The 11,813-nt window shown below is 45.6% G+C and overlaps 1 non-coding gene across 1 annotated transcript; it reads left to right on the forward strand.

The window, feature by feature from the left end:
- Nucleotides 1–7,948: 7,948 nt before the first annotated feature.
- Nucleotides 7,949–8,020, forward strand: trnag-ucc (transfer RNA glycine (anticodon UCC)). The gene has a single exon. It is a non-coding gene; the product is annotated as a tRNA-Gly (tRNA).
- Nucleotides 8,021–11,813: the final 3,793 nt, after the last annotated feature.

Below are 11,813 nucleotides of genomic sequence, written 5' to 3' on the forward strand. Positions count from 1 at the left end.
AGAGAGAGAGGAAGAGAGAGACAGAGGGAGAGAGAGACAGAGAGAGAGGGAGGGAGAGAGAGAGAGACAGAGAGGGGGAGAGAGAGAGAGAGGCAGAGAGAGGGAGAGGGAGAAAGAGGGATAGAGAGAGAGGGAGAGACAGACAATTAGGCAGATGTTTCTCCTGTATCTGCCAGTCTCTGCTACAGAGTGAGGGTGTAGGAGTCAATCTCTGCTGGTCAGTTTTGGGTGCCTTGTGTAAATGTCTGCTTGATTCTCCAGCGGTCAGTCTCTGGTACAGTGTGAGAGTGTGGGGTTCATTCTGTACCTGTCAGTCTCTGGTACAGTGTGAGAGTGTGGGGTTGATTCTGTACCTGTCAGTCTCTGGTACAGAGTGAGAGTGCGAGGTTCATTCTGTACCTGTCAGTCTCTGGTACAGTGTGAGATTTGTGGTTAACACTGCATCTTTTAATCTCTCATCTAGTGTAACATTACAACATTTCTTTCAGATTTATTCTTGCAGTTGAATTTTTTGATTAAGTCTATTTTTCATTTTAATCAATACCACAGAGACGATGCCACTGGTTACATTGAACTAATATTCAGGTACTTTGCAGCAGAGCATCTGGAGCAACAAGACTAGACCATTGATTCAAACACTCTTCTGTGATAAATATATAACTTTCCTCGAGTCTCGGTGTGGGATGGTTTGAGTGGTGTGTACTCTGTAGTGACATTTGGGCTGATGGAATTGAGAATGATTTTGACTGTAAATTTGTAACCTGTGTGTGCACAGTGATCAGTAATGAGACCTCTGTTTGATCAGATTAAAACACACATGGGTGATCAGATCGCTGATGACATGAATATTGGTGCAATTGTGGGTGGTGAGGAAGGTTGTCAAATGGACAGAACTGGATGTAGTTCAGTTGGAATCATGGATGGAGAAACGGGGGACAGAGTTTAATCTGGACAAGTATGACGAGTTTACATTCCAATGTTGGAGGAATGTACACAGTAAATGACAGCACCCTTGGGAGCAGTGATATATCTTGATGTGTCTGTCCATATCATCCTGCAAGAGGTATTGAAAGGAAATGGAGATGTGCGGTAACCTTGTCTTCATCAGTCATGGTGTTGTGTACAAACCATAGGATGACGTGTTACAGCTGGACAAACCCTTGGTTAGGTCACGTTTCGAGCCGTGGGTGCAGTTCTGTTTGCTACATCACAGAAAGGACGTGGGGACTGTGGAAAGGGCGCAGAAGAGATTTCCCAATGTGCTGTCTGGATTAGTATAGGGAAAGTTGGATAACACTTGGATTGTTTTTTTTTAATTTTATTTATAAACACAGAGCAAAATAAACCCTTTGAGCTACACTGCCCAGCAAACCCTGGTAACCCAATTTAACCCTAATCTATTCACAAGATAGTTTACAACCACGAGTTAGCCTTCCCGCTACATTGTTGGACAGTGGGGAAAAAAGAGGAGGATCTGAATAAAACTGACGCAATCCACAGGAAGAACATACAGAGACTCTTTAAAGAAGGTGCTGGGGCTGAATTCTGACTCCGATGCCCCGAGCTGTAACAGCATCATGCAAATCCCTACATGGTCATGGCGCCCCAGAGTGCAGTCTCACCTGACACCAGTGTCAGCAGAGGTATCGTGGGCCGAATGGGCTGTTCCTAATCCTGTTTGCAGCTATAAGTAGTAGAGAGAACATGACATTTTATTGATGGGGAACAGAATACAAATGTCGGGAGCTTATGCTTCCCTTATAGAAACATTGAAACATAGACAACCTACAGCATAATACAGGACCTTCAGTGCACAATGCTGTGCCACACATGTACTTTAGAAATTACTTAGCGTTACCCAAGCCCTCTAGTTTTCTGAGCTCCCTGAACCTATCCAAAAGTCTCTTAAAAGACATTATTGTAAACTCCCCCCAACACCGTCACGGGCAGCCCATTCCATGCACTCACCACTCTCTGCATAAAAAAACTTACCCCTGACATCTCCTCTGTGCCTACTTCCAGGCACCTTAAAACTGTGCCCTCTCGTGCTAGCCATTTCAGCCCTGGCAAACAGCCTCTGACTATTCACATGATCAATGTCTCTCATCATCTTATACACCATAAAAAGGGTGGGGGAGCCCATTTATATATTATTCAGGGAAGAATCTCAATGTGTTGGAATCAGTTCAGGGAATGTTCACTGGACCAATACTGGTAGTGAGCTGGTTGTCTGATGAGGAAAGTCTGGGCTTGTGTTTTCTGTTCGTACTGTCTCCATGTGCTTATACGACCAGAAGATACAGGGGCAGAAGTAGGCCATTGAGTCTGCTCTGCCATTCGATCATGGGCTGATCCAATTCTTCCAGTCATCTCCACTCCCCTGCCTTCTCCTCATACCCTTTTATGCCCTAGTTAATCAAGAACTTATCTATCTCTGCTTTAAATGCACCCAAAGACTTAGCCTCCACAGCTGCTCGTGGCACCAGATTCCGCAGCTTTACCACCCTCTGACTAAAGTAATTTCTCCGCATGTCCGGTCTTAATGGACAATCCTGAAGTCATGCGTCTTGTCCTGGACCTCACCTACCATGGGAAATAAGTTTTCCATATCTAATCTGTTCAGGCCTTTTAACATTAAGAATGTATCTATGAGATCCCCATTCATTCTCCTGAACTCCAAGGGATACAGCCGAAGAGCTGCCAGATGTTCCTCATATGGTAAACCTTTCATTCCTGGAATCATTCTCATGAATATTTTCTAAACCCTCTCCAATGTCAGTATATTCTTTCTAAAATAAGGAGCCCAGAACTGCGCACAAGACTCCAAGTGTGGACTAACGAGTGCCTTATAGAGCATCAACATCACACCCCTGCTCTAATATTCTATACATCTAGAAATGAGTGAAAAAATTGCATTTGCCTTCTTCACCACTGACTGAACCTGGAGGTTAACCTTTTGGGTATCCTGCACAACGCATCGCAAGTCTCTTTGCATCTCTGCATTTTGAATCATCTCCCCATCTAAATAATAGTCTTCTCATTTATTTATTTTACCAAAGCGCATGACTATACACTTTGCAAATTGTATTTCATTTGCCGCTTCTTTGTCCATTCCCCTAAACTATCTAAGTCTCTCTGCAGGCTCTCTGTTTCCTCAACACCACATGCTTCTCCACCTATCTCTGTAGCATCAGCAAATGTTGCCACAAATACATTAATCCCACAGTCCAAATAATTGACATACCTCATAAAAAGCAGCGGTCCCAACATCGACCTCTGTGAACTCCACTGGTAACTGGCAGCCAGCCAGAAAACGATCCCTTTGTTCCCACTCTCTGTTTTATGCCGATAAGCCAGTGCTCCACCCATTGGCAACTAGAACCAGGGACCAGTATTTCATGATTTGAGCAAAAGATCAGAAGATTCTTTTCTGAATCTTAATGCACCCTCAGACATTGGAATTGATTAACTGACAGGTTTTTTGGATAATATCCTTGTATGCTTTTAAGGGAAAGAGAGGGGGATAGTTTATAAGGAGGGGGTGAAATGTTCCTGTGGGCAGACAGGAACATGGAGTTTAATGTTGAAACAGGACAGTCGTGACCTTATTAAATGACAGAGCAGGTGGGAGTTGCTGAGTGGGGACCCCTGCTCCTCATTTGGATGTGGGTGTGAGCCTGTGGTGTGCTGACCAGGACTGTACACAGAGATCCAGCCGTGACCCCACTTGTGTCTATACAATTCCAGCAGAGCTCCCTCCCCTGCCATTCTGTATCTTCAGCCAACAAAAGCAAGCCTCTCATCCACCTTTTAAACCCATCGAATGCTCCGTCCTTCTAACTTGAGGAATCATTCCACATGCTCTCCCTCTGACCCTCTATTCTTCTCCATATTCCACAATGTACCGTCTGTCTCCTGGCCTTTTTGGGCTCCCCATCTGCATTACCTCACCTCACGGATTAAATTCCACCTGCCTATCTGTCCAGTCCACTGATACCTTCCTGTAGTCCTCAGCTTTCCCCCGCACTCTCACCCACATGGCCAACTACACTGGACAACAAATATTTTGCTTCCTGATTACTTTTAGGTACGTATATCTTATGGATTTGGACTGCTGATATTGAAAATCACTATGCAATGTCCCTATCACACACCATCTCTTTGAAATTGCCTATATTTTTATATTTCAATTCATAATCCAAGTCAGATTATTTGATGCCAAGATTAAGGGAGGCATTTGTGCTGGTCCACAAATCAAGCAGGCCAGCAATAACAGGCAATTCAAAGAACTTCTATTGGGACCAGAGAAAATCGCATGGAATGCATTCAAGGAAGTTGTTGAAAATGTTCAATATTTTCCCAGGGACCAGGGAAATATTGACCAGCTGTGTTTCACTGTAACTGTCGTACTGGAAATGTGTGTCTGGGTCCTGGGCTCAGTGTGGGACTGAATGTCTCTGCTGTCTGAGACTGTGGAACAAATGAGCTGTCAGTATCTCTGTGCTCAGTAACACACCTTGTGTGTGAGAGATGGAGCCACTGTTCTATTCATTGAGCCTTGCCAAGAGGGAACATTGGCGAACATTGAAGTCTTTCCTGCAGGTAGGAGAAGGAAAGTGAAAGAGGTAAAAGGCAGACACGGTGTGAAGCGACTGGTGCAGCCAGTGCCAGTGTGTGAGGCCACTCACAAGCTGCAGCTCTCAGCTTCTTCTGAGCAGCAGATGGAGGAGGCTCCAAACCAAGGAAGAGACGGACAAACCCCACCACTTCCCGGTATGGATCCGGGAGTGGAACAGAGGGATGGACACAACTTTCATTTCCCATGGGATTCACCACTCGGAGCACTCACTGTCCAGCAACAACAGACATTGGGAAGTGGGCTAATGGGAAACCGTCTTCCCATGGTCAGGGGAGAGGAAGCAGCAATTATAGTCAGCAGCAACTTCTTCCCACTCCGCCACACTCGCCGTGGCCCAATCCCAGCGCAGGAATTAATTCTCACTCCACATTCAAGCTACAGGACCTAGGCCTCTGCAACTGGATCCATGACTTCCTAACCGGAATACCACAATCTGTGCGGATTGGAATAACATTTCCACCTCACTGACAATTAACATTGACACTCCACAGAGCTGTGTCCTTATCTCACTGCTCCACTGTCTCTACACCCAGAACTGTGTGACTAGGCATCGCTCAAACAGCATTTATAGATTTGCTGATGATACAACCACTGTTTGCAGAATTTCAGATGGTGACAATAAATCATAAATTAGGGTGAACTACCAGTTAGTGGAGTGTTGCTGCAGCAACAATCTTGCACTCAACGTCAGCAAGATCAAAACGCTGCTTGTGGACTTCAGGAAAGGTGAGATGAAGGAACACAAACCAATCCTCATCAAGGAATCAGAAGTGGAGAGAGTGGACAATTGCAAGTTCCTGGGTGTCAGCATCTCTGAGGATCTAACCCGGATGCAACATATGATGCAGTTATGAAGAAGGCAAGACAGCGGCTATATTTCATTAGGAGTTGGAGGAGATTTGGTTTGTCAAATACACTAAATAAACTTCCAGAAACGTAGAGTGGAGATCATTCTGACTGGCTGCATCTCCATCTGGTATGGGGGGGGGGGGGCGGGCTTCTGAACGAGATCAAATTAAATAGCAAAAACTTGTAAAACTGGTCAACTCTACCATGGGTCCAGGCTCGGTAGCACACAACATCTTCAAGGAGCGGTGCCTCAGGAAGGCACCGATCATCATTGAGGATCGCCACCACCCAGAACGTGCCCTTTTCACACTGTTACCATCAGGAAGGAGGGAGAGAATGCTGAAGGCACACACTCGGTGATTCAGGAACAGTTTCTTCCCCTCTGACACCCAAATTCTGAATTCTCAATGGGCATTGAACCCAAGAGCACTACCTAACTACTTTTGCTTTTAATTTATGTTTTAATTCTTGTTTAACTACATATTTTAACTTAAATATTGAATACTTAATGTAACTCAGTTTTTTCTCTATATTTATTTATCATGGATGTCATTGTACTGCTGCTGTAAAGTTAACAAATGTCACGACGTATGCTGGTAATATTAAATCTGATTCTGATTAAGTTGCTAATTGAGTCTGCCTCATCCTCTCCAGCAACAACCTCCATTGCCCTCACTCCAGAATCGATACCATTCGCTCAGCAACACACGCACAATTCTGGAGGAACTCAGCAGGCCGGGCAGCATTAATGTAAAAGAGTACATCTTTGGCATCTTAAGCCAAGATCCTATGCTTATGAGTAAAAATAAAACACATATACTGATTTAGAATAGTCCAAACACCATTCTCCCATTGTTGATAATGCTGTTTGTCCAAGACCTTCCCACATAGGAACTATTACAACCCCTTTTCCACAGAGCCCCATCATCAGCATAGAAAGCCAAACTGAACTCAGGCCCAAGACCATTAAAAAGTAGAATTAACTATCAGATTAAACAATATTAAACTGATAACATTATACTGGGGAGGGAGGAACATTATCTTCTGCAAACTCTGATGACCCACCCTCACTGAAAATGATTCCCCTAAAAAATGATACCCATTTGCAAAACCAACGCCAACACCAAGCTTAATGAGTGTAATAAAAATCCTCTCCCTCCATTGCATGTCATAAAACGATTTCAATGTCCAAAAACACTGCAACTACCGATTCTTTCAGTGTAAAAGGATTCCCAGTAGTACAAGGGCGTCATAGATCTCCCTTTGCGAAACCCACATCGGTAGTGACGAAGTAATTCTCTCTTATCCAAAACAATCATCAGCCTAATTACTATCATTTTCACCATTATTTTACACAACGAGGAAGTGAGACAACAGGCCTGTAGAAACTGGACAGCATCGGATCTCACCCAGGTTTTACAACAGGCTTCACCACAGACCTTTTCCAGTCTCCTGGGAACATTCTTTGCTTCCAGATCTTCTTATAAAACTCAAACAACTTCTTTTAGACTGCCTCAGGCAGATACTGGAGTACAGTATATGATAGTTTCCCATATCCTGTCCTGGTCTATAGTACATGCCTTACTGGTGGCAAATTTCCATTCAGCCAATGTAAAGTCATCATCCATGGCAATCTCAAATGCCTCTTGTTTCTCACAAATCTCCCCACTGTCCACCAAGAGGCTCTCTCTTCTCTTAAAACACTCATCCCCTATATTGTCTAGACTATGTGTGTTTGCAAACGTGTTTCTCAAACACTTTGCCTTTTCGTTGTCCTTTGCATCAAATGTCCGTTCTCCACTAATACTGGAATCTAGTTATAACCTCTGACACCATTCATTTTCTTCAGCATTCTCCACACCACCGTCAGAGGATCATGGGACGGGAAGCCTTGGGAGAAAGAAAGAGGGAGGGGGATTCCCAGAGGATAGGCAAGGAGTATAGTGAGAGGGACAGAAGGAGAAAAAGAGAAAAAGATATAATAATAATAATAATAATAATAATAATAATAATAATAAACAAATAAACAAACAAATAAATAAATAAATAACGGATGGGCGGCCCCATGATCCTCTCATATCCCTTTTGCCAGTCAACTGTCCAGCTCTTGGCTTCATCCCTCCCCCTCCTGTCTTATCCTATAATTTTGGGTCTCCCCCTCCCCCTGCCACTTTCAAACCTCTTACTATCTCTTCTTTCAGTTAGTCCTGACAAACGGGCTCAGCCCGAAAGGTCGACTGTACCTCTTCCTTTACATGCTGCCTGACCTGCTGCGTTCAGCAGTAATTTATTATGTGGGTTGTATAACTCCGGTCTGTTGGGGATGGCGACATTAATTTACCGGAATAAAACTTGCAGCAGAGTGAGGAATGATCCGACAGAAAGCAACTTGGGGACTGGTCGAATCACATGGAACTATGGGAGACGCCTCACTACTCGGATGCTTTGCCACGTCATTGAGCGATGGTGGTATAGTGGTGAGCATAGCTGCCTTCCAAGCAGTTGACCCGGGTTCGATTCCCGGCCATCGCAGATTGTACAGTTTTAGACTACATAACATATAAACCTTTGACATAGACACGATCCACGCAGAACTCTAAGGGCCATCACGCTAATTCACGCTGTGAGTGTAAATTGATTCATTAATTATCATTCACTGGTCATGAATCAGAGTTGGAATTAACATCCCTCGAGAGTTTCTCGTTAAATCCTGTTCTGACTCTATTCCAGATTCTACAAGAATGGACACTTCACAGGAAGGATCGGCAGGATTTGTAAAGTGTTGCCTGATTAAAGTGTTTGAGCTTGTTTGCCTTCATTGGAATATCAGAGCCTGAGAGGAAACTTGACCGAATTATCAGAATCAGAATCCTTTATTATCGCCAAGTATGTGACACATACAGGGAATTTGATGCCGGTTTCCCTGAGCTCTCGCTGTACAGAATCAAAAAGCAAACAAAACAATAGTGTAAATAACCTTGAACTATATACAATGAGGTACTGTGTACCAGAGTATGTACAGGTGGACTTCGTTTATAATAGACTAAAATTCAAGTGTTCATAAGACTGATGGCAGACGGAAAGAAACTGTTCCTGTACCTACGGGTCCTGGCATACAGTGATCTAAAGCGCCTACCAGAAGGAAGGAGTTGGAACAGGTGATGTCCAGGGTGTGGTGGGTCTACAGTGATGCTGTTTGCTCGCTTCCTGACTCGATGAGAGACATAGACTGGGCAGATAGTCAGAATTGGTTTCCCAGGGTAGGGGTTTGAAATTCCAGCGGGAATGAATTTAAGGTAGGAGAGAGTTTAAAGATATGCGGGTCACGGTTTCAGACAGAGTGGGGTGGGTGCTTGGAACGGGCTGTCAGGTTCAGAGACGGAAGATATACAATGTGTTTAGATAGGCATATGAATATGTTAGTGTAGAGCGACATCGATAGAGGCACAAAGAGAAAATCTACAGATGATGGAAATCCAAGCAACACAGAAAATGTTGGAGGAACTCAGCAGGCCAGGCAGCATCTGTGGGAAAAATACAGTCGACGTTTCGGGCCGAGTCCCTTCATCCGGACTGGAGCAAAAACCGATGAGGAGTCAGAGTTAGACGGTGAGGGGAGGAAGAAACACGAGGTGATATTTGAAACCGGTGGGGGTGGGGAGGTGGCTGGTAAATTAAAGACCTGAAACTTTGGTTGGTGAAAGAGACACTGGGCTGGAGAATAGGGAAGGAGAGGAGGCCATGGAAGAAAGAAAAGGGGGAGGAACACCAGAGGGAGGTGATGGGCAGGTAACAGATAAGGTCAGAGAGAGAAAAGAGAATGGGGCTTCGTGAAGGAGGGTGCATTACCGGAAGTTTGAGAAATCGATGTTCATGCCATCAGGTTGGAAGCTACCCAGATGGAATATAATGTTTTGGTCTTCCACCCTGAGTGTGGCTTCATCGCGACAATACTGGAGGCCATGGGCTGCCATGTCGGAATTGGAATGGGAAGTGGAATTAAAATGGGTGGCCACTGGGAGATCGCTCTTGTTCTGGTGGAGGGAGTGTAGGTGCTCGGCGATGTAGTCTCCTAATCCGTATCGGGTCTCACCGATATACATGAGGCTACACCAGGAGCACTGGATACAGTAGATGACCCTAAAAGACTCACAGCTGAAGTGTCGCCTTACCTGGAAGGATTGCTTGGGGCCCTGAATGGTACTGAGGGAGGATGTGTAGGGACAGGTGTAACACTTGTTTCACTTGCAAGGATAAGTGCCAGGAGAGAGATCAGTGGGAGGGACGGACACACATGGGATTCACATGGGATCCCTGCAGAGAGCAGAACGTAGAGGGGGGAGAGAAAGATGTGTTTGGTGGTGGGATCCCGCCGGAGATGGCGGGAATTACAGAGAATTGTGTGCTGGAGGCGGAGGCTGGGGTGGGTGAGGTAGGTGAGGACAAGACAAACCCTCTCCCTGGGGGAGGGAGCGAGGATGCGGTGGGGGCAGACGTGAGCAAAATGGAAGAGATTCTGTTGAGAGCTGCTGTCATGGTGGAGGAACGGAAGCCCCTTTCTTTGAAAAAAGACGAATTTCTCCTTTGCTGTTGAATGAAAGGACTTATCCTGAAGGCAGATGCAGCGGAGACGGAGGAATTGAGAGAAGGGGCGGGCATTTTTACATGTAATGGGGTGCGAAGCGGTATAGTCCAGGTAGCTGAGAGAGTCTGTGTGGTTATAATAGACATCAGTAGACAAGCTGTCTTCAGAGATAGAGACAGAGAGATGGAGAAAACGGAGGGAACTGTCGGATATGGGACAGGTAAACTTTTGGGCAGGGTGGAAGTTGCAGGCAAAGCTGATGAAGTGGACGAGTTCCACATGGGTGCAGAAAGAGGTAGCAATGCCGTCATTTACATAGTGTAGGGAAAGTTAGGGAGCGACACCAGTGTAGGCTGGGAACATAGACTGTTCCACGTCGCCGACACACAGGCAGGCACAGCTGGGACCCATGCAGGTGTCCATGGCTCATCTTGTGTTGAAAGGAAGTGGGAGGACAAGTTCCGCCAGACGGAGATGAATGGTGGTGGAGGAGAGCTGGTTGGGTCTGGTTTCCTGATGGAAGCGGAGAGATTTGAGACCTTCCTGGTGCGGGGGTGGGTGGTTTGCTGGACGTGTATAGGGATTGGACATCCATAATGAAAATAAAAAGATCGAGGACCTATATGGGATGAAAACAATTAAACTCCAACTGAATGATCCAAAATTAAATCAAAACCACGACATTAGACCCGGCAAGTCCGTTAGTTCCAAGGATGTCGCTCGAGGAAATATACACTTATGGTCAAAGAGAATGGTGAAGGAGTATGTAACTTACACACTCCTGACAAAAATATACCATGCGCCCCGGATACTGTACTCTCTCTTTCCCCTTCTTCTATCCGGCTGAAGGTGCAGGACAGCACGTACTACAGGCTCGTGGACTCCGCCGTTATGTCCATTGGATGGTGCCCGAGTCGATAAGATGGAGTCTTGACCTCACAATCTACCCGTTATGATGCGGCACCTGATTGTTTACCCGCACTGTGCTGTCTCTGTCGCAGTTACATTTCATTCTGCATTCTGTTATTGCTTAACATTGTTCTTTCTCAATACGCTGTGTAATGATTTGATCTCTAGGAATAGTGTGAAAGAGAAGCTTTCAGAAAATATTTTAATTCCCACTGAAGTTAATGCGGCAGTCGCAGGGTCTCCGGACAGCACAGCGTTACCCAGCTGGCAATAAAACGCGCCGCAAAAACTGCCGGGTTACCTCCGTCCCTGGGTGGGCTCGGACCACCAACCTTTCGGTTAACAGCCGAACGCGCTGACCGATTGCGCCACAGAGACAAACTGGAAAAGGAGACTATGAATGGTCTATTCCGGGGTTGGAAGATGGTGACTAACAATCGATCAACACACATCAAAGTTGCTGGTGAACGCAGCAGGCCAGGCAGCATCTCTAGGAAGAGGTACAGTCGACGTTTCAGTCCCAGACCCTTCGTCAGGACTAACTGACGAAGAGTGGTAAGAGATTTGAAAGTTGGAGGGGAGGGGGAGATCCAAAATGATAGGAGAAGACAGGAGGGGGAGGAATGGAGCCAAGAGCTGGACAGGTGATAGGCAAAAGGGATACGAGAGGATCATGGGACAGAATGTCCGGGGAGAAAGACGGGGGGGGGGGAGGGGAACCAGAGGATGGGCAAGGGGTATAGTCAGAGGGATAGAGGGAGAAAAGCAAGAGTGAGAGAAAGAATGTGTGTGTAAAAATAAATGACGGATGGGGTACAAGGGGGAGGTGGG

The sequence above is a fragment of the Mobula birostris genome, chromosome 28 (genome assembly GCF_030028105.1).
Source record: "Mobula birostris isolate sMobBir1 chromosome 28, sMobBir1.hap1, whole genome shotgun sequence".
NCBI classification, from domain to species: Eukaryota; Metazoa; Chordata; class Chondrichthyes; order Myliobatiformes; family Myliobatidae; genus Mobula; species Mobula birostris.